The following is an 8,257-nucleotide window of genomic DNA, read 5'->3' as shown; positions in this document are numbered from 1 at the left end:
ACCCCTGCGCGTGCTTATCGGGAGGAGAGCCCTTTGACCTCCATCTGCCGTCCACCTCTCTCCCAAGGTCTCCATTAATGGCGCCCGAGCCTTTGTTTAATGGCGTGGCTATGTCTCACTCGACTGAGATTTAAGAGAGAAAAAAGAAAATCTGAAAGCATGGATCTTGATGTAAGATCCGATGGACCTATATTGCATCTATTGCGACTTATAACAAGACTGATGAATATATAAGGACGATTAATTTATTTTTTGATGAAAGAAGGTCTTGCCCCTTCTGATTTTCATTACTGAAAACCACCACAATTCACAAGAAGTTCAGCACAACTCCAGCCTAACACGAAGGACTAAAAGCTACCAGATTGAAATCGCAACATCCCAAGAGGCCAACAAAGGCCAAACATCTGCGCTAGAACCCAACATTTCACAACTGATGACACAATCCACATCCTAAACCGATTATTACATCAAAAGAAACCAGGAAACTGAAGGAAGACCAGCAGCAACTAGAAGAACAGCAACGCCAGGGTCGCCACAGCAAGAGTTTTCTTCATTCCAGCCTCGCAACATTGATCTTCCACAGAAAGATAAGGACGATTAATTGTCTTACATAATTAGAAAGATAATTAAAAAAGCCACATGCGGCTACGCCCGAAATACACAAGGGCAAAAGAAGAAGGAAGACAAGGATCTGGCTCGCTGATCTCTACTTTCTTGATGCGTTGCTGCAGGCCGCGGGAACTAGTCTCCGCGGCAAGCGGCGATGAGCTCTTTCGTGTCCTCAAGACGCTGCTTGAGAACATCCACGGATTCCTCCACCAGCCTTTGGCGGTTGTTGCGGAGCATGTCATTCTCGTCCATAAGTTTCTTGACAATGACGTTGGTCCTCTTCAACAAGGCATTGGTCTCCTCCTGCCGGTCTACACTTCGGACGATCTTCTCCTTCAGCAGGTCGCGTTTGGCCCAGAGCCTCTCATTGCCCTCCCTTAGTTGTCGGATGACGCCGGTAGCCTATTCAAACGAGGCTTTCATGTCGTCCTGCAACCTCGCCCAGCCGGAGATCTGATCCATCTGGCTATGGACGATCGCATGCATGCGCCTGTAACAGTCGTCGCTTGCCCGCGAGAAATTTTCCCAGGCCGCCGTGGCCTGGCGGGACATCTCTGCTGCATTCATGGTGCGGCGGGACATCTCTGCTGCTTCCGCGGTGCGGCCGGACTAGTCTGCTGCATCAACGGCGCGGCGGGACCTTCGTGCTACTTCGGCGGCGCGGTAGGACCTCTGTGCTGCTACTTCCGCGCGGCAGGACATGTCGGCTGCTCTCGGAGCGAGGCGGGACATCTCTTGTGCTTCTGCTTCCATGCTCGCCTCTCCCTGGTGGCAATCTCTTGACCCAGAACTCACGCTGGCCAAGGAAGACGCAAGGGAAGGATGCTGAATGACTTGTTTGTTTTTGTGGATGAGGAGTTAGGAGGAATGCGCAGTCATCTTGGCATACTAGTATTTATAACCGAGTACTAATACGCTCCTAAGTGGGAAACCGTTTAGGTTGTGATTGGTGTGAACAGGTTTGCAATTCAATATAGCGTGGTACTAATACGTTCCTAAGTGGGAAACCATTTAGGTTATGATCGGTGTGAATAGGTTTGCAATTCAATATAGCATGGAGTAATTTGGAATGTGAGGAGACGCAAGCTCAAAATTTATTGACGGTTCTAGTTTCGAAGTGCGGCAGTATTCCCGGATGGAGTACTTCTTTTTCTACTCCCTCCTTTCCGGTTTTATAGGGCTTATCTCAAAATTTTAGTTTTTCCATTTTATAAAGCTCAATTTGGTTGTTCCCCAACGCATGTTCAGATTCCAAGGTGCATTAAATCATTGCATGCAAGTATTAAGAGAAAATTGACCAATGCATGTACTTTATGCATGCATGCATTGCAATTAATGCATTGATAAACATAATTTTTTGAGAAAAACAAGAGCATTAATTAGGTGCTTTTGCAAACTACAAAAAATATTCCACCACTCACCATCTTGGTTGGTGAGATTATTGAATTAAGCCCTATAAACCGGAAAGGAGGGATATTGCTGTGTACATCCAATAACTGGCACCGTCGTATACATATCTTACGGTTAATGGGGCGTTCGACAGGAATAGCCGCGTGGCGAGCTCTAGGCTACTCTTTTTTCAGACGCATTAAACCTATCTCTCGGGACTTCTCGCACGCACCATCGTGCCGCCCACAAAAACTCATACTCTGAGTTTAGTATTACGTTATAAAGGAAGAGAAGAGGTGCACGCACGCACTCATCCTCTCACACACGTGTCTATTTTTTCTCGAAAAGGAGGATGATGACCCCCGGCCTCTGCATCTGGGAGTCACACACGCATCTGTAGCTACGAATTGTAGTGTTCTCAACCATCCGATTGGCTCTATCATGGATGTACCTATATACTAAAACATGTCTAGATACATCTATATTTTGACAAATGGAAGGCATGTATTGTGCAACAGAGGGAGTGCTTGTCATCAAAATGGATAAAAAGGGACGTATCTAGAACTAAAATACGTCTACATACATCTCCTTTTATCCATTTTGATGACAAATAGTACTTCTTACCCAAAGGAACTTTATGTCCAACAGACACAAAATATCCGTTCGACTGTTGGAAATTACTGATCTGATGTCGAAGTAATTGCTGCATTGCCACCAAAACCCACCATTTCTTAAGCTAAAGTATACCAAGGTAATCCCTATATTAGCATATTACTAAGATAAACAGAAGGCACTGTAGAAACATTTAGGACATGAGCTTGTCAATCTGAATGTGGAGGGACACAAGCTTAGCCCCGGCCAGCAGCTTGGGCGGAACTGTCAAGAAGGTCAGCTCCTGCATGTCGATGTCGCCGGGATCCTTGCTGCTTGTCACCTCCATTTCCACCTTGACGGCGTCGGTCGTGCCTTTGGGCTCCCCCGGCGGGCCGTTCGCCCACAGCTTGTCCACGTAGTGCGGCAGTGGGGACGCCCCTGCTCTGATGCAGACGACTGACACGACGATAGGCGTGCCGATATCAAGCACGCCGCCAACCAAGAAAAACGCGCGGCGGTCCTCCTCCGCGAACAGCAAGAGCCGTGGCTCCGACAGTGGCACTTGCAGCTGGAGCACCTTGCCGTACTGGATCCTGTTCACGGGTATGGGATGCGCGGTGCTGATGTGGTGGTAGAGCGTCGGCGGCGGGCCTTCGTAGCCGCAGACGGGCACGGGGCATTTGCAGGGGGCGAGCGGACACATGCTCTGGTGATCGGCGAGCTTGTGGTAAGTGACGTAGAGCACACAGCCTTCGTGCGGGCACTCCACCCTCAACGACGAAAGGACGGAGTCCACCGCCATGTTCCGCACGTCAAATCCACCACCACGCTCGCACTTCTGGCACTGCCGCTGGTTCCCGGGGCGCTCGATGCGGCAGTCCGTGCAGGCCAGGTGCCCTCCCTTGCACTGTAGAAATCAATCGAACAGCACATCAATCAAGAAACCTGCACCTTGCTCAATCAGCCGAACAGACGAGGTGTATTCGAACCTCATACACTGGAGGCATCAAGGGGCGGAGGCACAAGGGGTAGTGGAGCACGGTGAGGTCCATCGAGACCTTAGAGAGCTCCATCATTGGGTCCTGTTTGGTATGCATGATCTCGCCCTCCTCGTGCATAACCATCTCTCGACTTGGGCCGGGGTATTACAAAGATTTATGGTCATATATTTTATACTACTTCAAGGTTCATTAAATCAACACATGCAAGTATCAAAAGGAGAGCCACGGCATGCATGCATGCATTGTAATTAATGCATCGGTAAACGGAAATTATTGAAATATATCGAGTGCAGTGCTTTGATGTGTCGTGTCAACTCGTACATCAATGAGAAGTTTGATTATCCTCTCCCTCGCGGACTTAACTGCACTTGCCTTTGGCTGTATGACAGGTTGGCCACACACCTATCGAGCCCACCTGTCATACACGCAAAGGCAGGAGCGTCCCTCCCTCGCCCATGAGCGTGGTGGCTGGCAAGACTAGGAGAAGCTTTCGCTACATGCTCTCCCTCCCGCACGCGGTGGACATGCAGCAGTTCAATCGGTGTCAGATGGCCAGAAGCGTACTGTAGTACTCCTCCGGTGCAGTAGTACTCCATCATTGTTCGACTCCCCAAAGAGGCGAAGAGCCAAGCGCAGCCCGGACACTCGTGTGGCATTTTCATGTGTAGAGTAGTCTAGGGTAGCGTGTACCATGCCTGTATCGAAGTTTAAAATCGTTGGGGTCGGCTCCATGCTATGTGGCCGTCTCGAAGTTTTTTAAAAAAATTAAAATAGTCTTCTGGCCCTACCTGTCACCCTGGTGATTGTAGTTTGCGCGCTCATCTGGTCAAGATAGGAATATATATTTTAATTTGTTCATTTTTGAAAAGGGGGGACTTCCCGGCCTCTGCATCAGAACGATGCATACGGCCACATATATTTTAATTTGTGGTGGGTAAATGTTAGAGGTTGCAGCAAATATATTGTACACTGCGGGTCTCTCAGCCAAGTTTAGAGGCAAGCATGTGGGGCCAGTGCTATGATGTGTCGCTCAACTCGTACAACGAGGAGAAGCTTGATTTTACTACACGCCTTCTCCCTCGCCCATGTGCGCGGTTGCTCGCAAACGAGGACATGCTTTTGCTTAGTAGTACTTCTACAACAAGCTATCCGTCCCGCTCGCGGTGGACGGACATGCAGCAGTGGATTCGACATTGTAGAAGCAGTAGTAGTAACATCATTGTTCGTCTTCTCGAAGCGGCGAAGAGCCAAGCGCAAACCGATCGTTGCAGTTGCGAACATTGGAGCACGCATATAGCCAGGCTCTTGCATGAGACAAAATTGCTATGTGAGCCCACTATTGTACTAGTACGTACAACTACTTGCTAGTATAGCCCTGTAAACCAGAAAGGAGCATTTGCCCTTCTAGAGATTTCAACAAGTGACTAGACTACACCGAGAGGGAGTAGATATGGAGCAAAATGAGTGAATCTGCACTGTAAATAAATACGTACTAGTTCTATCGTTTTCCTCTCCGAGGTGCACAATATTGAGTATACTGACTAGTCTCTTTTTGACACGCATTTACGTTTTTTTGACACAGTACAGACGCAAGCGCTCATATACACGCGCATACACTCACCCCTATGCACACACACATGCACGACACTATCATCTTGAAATTTACGAAGTCACCATAGGGCCTCATCGTCGATGGGTCCATAGGTGCTTGAATGCCAAGGAGGGAGAGGGTAGCGGTTCCCGAGACGTTGAACGGTCAATGATGCATCCTCAATTACATGCAGAGGGAATTAATTGGAGAAGCGGAATAGAGCCAGCACGATGTGGATGCAACAGAGTTTGGACTCTCATATAATAAAGGCGCCCCACCACTCCAATCCATCTACTCCCAAGTCTCTGAGCAACACTGCTCACTCCAATCCAAGACCAAGTGACCAGAAGCCACAAGCACATATGGAGGCGATGGACGCGAGCGGTAGTCGGCCGTGCAAAATCATCCAAGGCGCCGGCCCGCGGCCCCGCACCGCGCAGCGTTTCCAGACGATGCTAGCGACCGCAGGCATCGTAGCCCTCGCCGACGCCGGCTATGCCTCTCGCATGGACGACATGATGGTCAACTCCATCCGCAAGTTCACCGCCGTCAAGAAGCGCGTGAAAGACCTTGCTGTACTGCTCCAGCCCGCGCGCCCAGGCTCCTCATTGCCTGCCACCCTCATCGGCCTCCATGGTGACGAACTCTTTCAAGCCCTGGTGGCCCTGCATGTGCCGGAAGTCGCGACGAAGAATGTGCACCTCGAGGCCGCGCTCGCCGCACAGCACCTCGCCATGCAAGAAATCGTCGACCTGCACATCCATGTCTACGAGGAAATCATCTACATAGGCCACTACAAGGCAAGCGAGGGTAGAAAGACGTTGGCCTTCTTCTAGCGACTGGAATCTTTGGACGCGATTGTTCAGAAGCACGTCAACCTGGCCATGAAAGCAGCTGCTACTTAGGCGCCATCCGGTGGGCCGGCGCCGTGAGTCGAGGAGGTGGACGTCATTGATGGATGCATCTCTTCTTCTTTCCTCCTGTAACCAGCACTGCATCGCCTCGTGGCCTTAATGTTTTATTAGTATAGTACTCCCTCCGTTCCCAAATATAAGTCTTTCTAAAGATTCCATCAAGTGACTACTACATACGAAGCAAAATGAGTGAATCTACACTCTAAACTATGTCTACATACATCTGTATGCTGTATTCCATTTGAAATAGTATCTAAAAAGGCTTATATTTATGAACGGAGGGAGTATATGGCATTTTTATTCCAGTCGTAACGTTTTCACTGTGAGGTGGGGCCGCAGTTGAGAAAACCCACCCTGCCCAACGGGCGTCGTCCGAGTTTAGAATTAGAAGAGAGAAACGAGGGAGGAGAGCTAGCTGTAGCACGGACGCTGTTATCAGATGGGACTCGTGTTTATAGAATAGGAGTACTGAGCACTCGTGCCTCTTTTTTTTTGAGGGAAAAATTAGTCTTATCTCTAGTACCACTAGTTGGGTGCGTGTGACCTATAGCTGTCATCACTTTAGGTCTCCTTTTCGAACCGCGGCTACGCTTCACAGTACATATTTTTTCACACATTTATCCTCCTATATGTACTCCTAGGCTATTTCCACGTGCTCCCATTCGCCGACATGTGGGACATAGAGCATCTGGGTCGTAGTGCATGCACGACTCGGAGCATATGCTGGGGTACTTTACATTTCAGACCTCACGAATTACATGCAAACCCCCCGCAGAAGAATAAATGAATGAATGAATTACTACATGAAACCGGATTATTTTCATGGAAACCGGAGCACGTTCATTAAATTTTGGACATAACACATTTATAAAAAATGACCGGACCTAAACCAGTCTAAGGGCCTCTTTGATTTTTCCCGCAAAAAAAGGGCTTCTTTGACTCGCGGGATACTGAAAACACGGGAATGGGGAAAGTATGATGGCGATGAACCGAGACGAGGAGAACTCTAACTCAGTTAGAGCTTAGAGTTAGATTTTAACCCTGAACTAACTCTAAACCAAAGAGGTGTATGGATGGCAGGGTTAGATTGACAATAAATGCTCTATCTCAATCATTTGACTACTTTGGACCCTATTTCCTGCCGAATTTGGAGGGTGCTTGGATACGTTTTAGTTCCATGACTAAAAGTAGTGGGACTAAAACTTGCTAGCCTCACCCATGCTTGGATCCAAATACTAAAGAGACTAAAATCAAGTTAATGAGCATTTATTATCCTCCAAACCCTCCAATCGAGAACTCTCCTGTGTTAAAGGAGGGCAGTTAAATGAGGAGAGAGAGGACTAATCCACATTTTAGTAGGGGTACCCCTGACTAAAATTTTTTAATCTCAAGACTAGTTTTAGCCCCTCTTTAGTCAGGGGTGCTTGGAACTTTAGCCTCTTAAAGAGACTATTTTTAGTTAGACTAAAATAAGTCCCTTGGATCCAAGCACCCTCTTGGTGTGGCCGGCTCTTCTGTGGCCTCCTCCCGCTCACAATTGACATAAACGAACCATCTATACAAATCAAGCATGCAAAACATGATAATTTTTACTTTGTCCATACAAATGAGATATCCCACTTAAACATACAAGTCATCAATCAAGCTTCACAAAATAAATAAAAAACACTTCACGAAACAAAGAATGAGCTAACTCATCACGGAAGTCATTCACGATAGGGAGGGAGCCCGGAGCCCCTCACGCACCGAGGGAGGAGCTCGCCATCGTTGCTCTGCTGGAGGAAGGCTCTGTAGAGCCCAAGCCCCGGGAACCCCTCTGACGCCGGCCCTTGCGAGTTGAGGTCGACACCGGCATGGGTAGCAGGGCCGCTTGCCGCCGACTGGGAACTTAATCTTTGGGCCTCTAGAAATAATGCAAGCCTGTAACTAAAATACCTAGAAAGGTGAACTGAATATTTGGGCCTCTAGAAATAATGCAAGCCTAAAACTGAAATACCTAGAAAGGTGAACTGAACCTTTGGGCCTCTAGAAATAATGCAAGCCTGAAAGTGAAATACCTAGAAAGGTGAACTGAATCTTTGGGCCTCTAGAAATAATGCAAGCCTGAAACTGAAATACCTAGAAAGGTGAACTGAATCTTTGGGCCTCAAGAAATAATG

This window comes from Triticum aestivum, chromosome 6B, assembly GCF_018294505.1.
Source record: "Triticum aestivum cultivar Chinese Spring chromosome 6B, IWGSC CS RefSeq v2.1, whole genome shotgun sequence".
Classification (NCBI taxonomy): Eukaryota; Viridiplantae; Streptophyta; class Magnoliopsida; order Poales; family Poaceae; genus Triticum; species Triticum aestivum.
The sequence above is the reverse complement of the archived record's forward strand: the minus strand, read 5'-3'. Positions refer to the sequence as shown.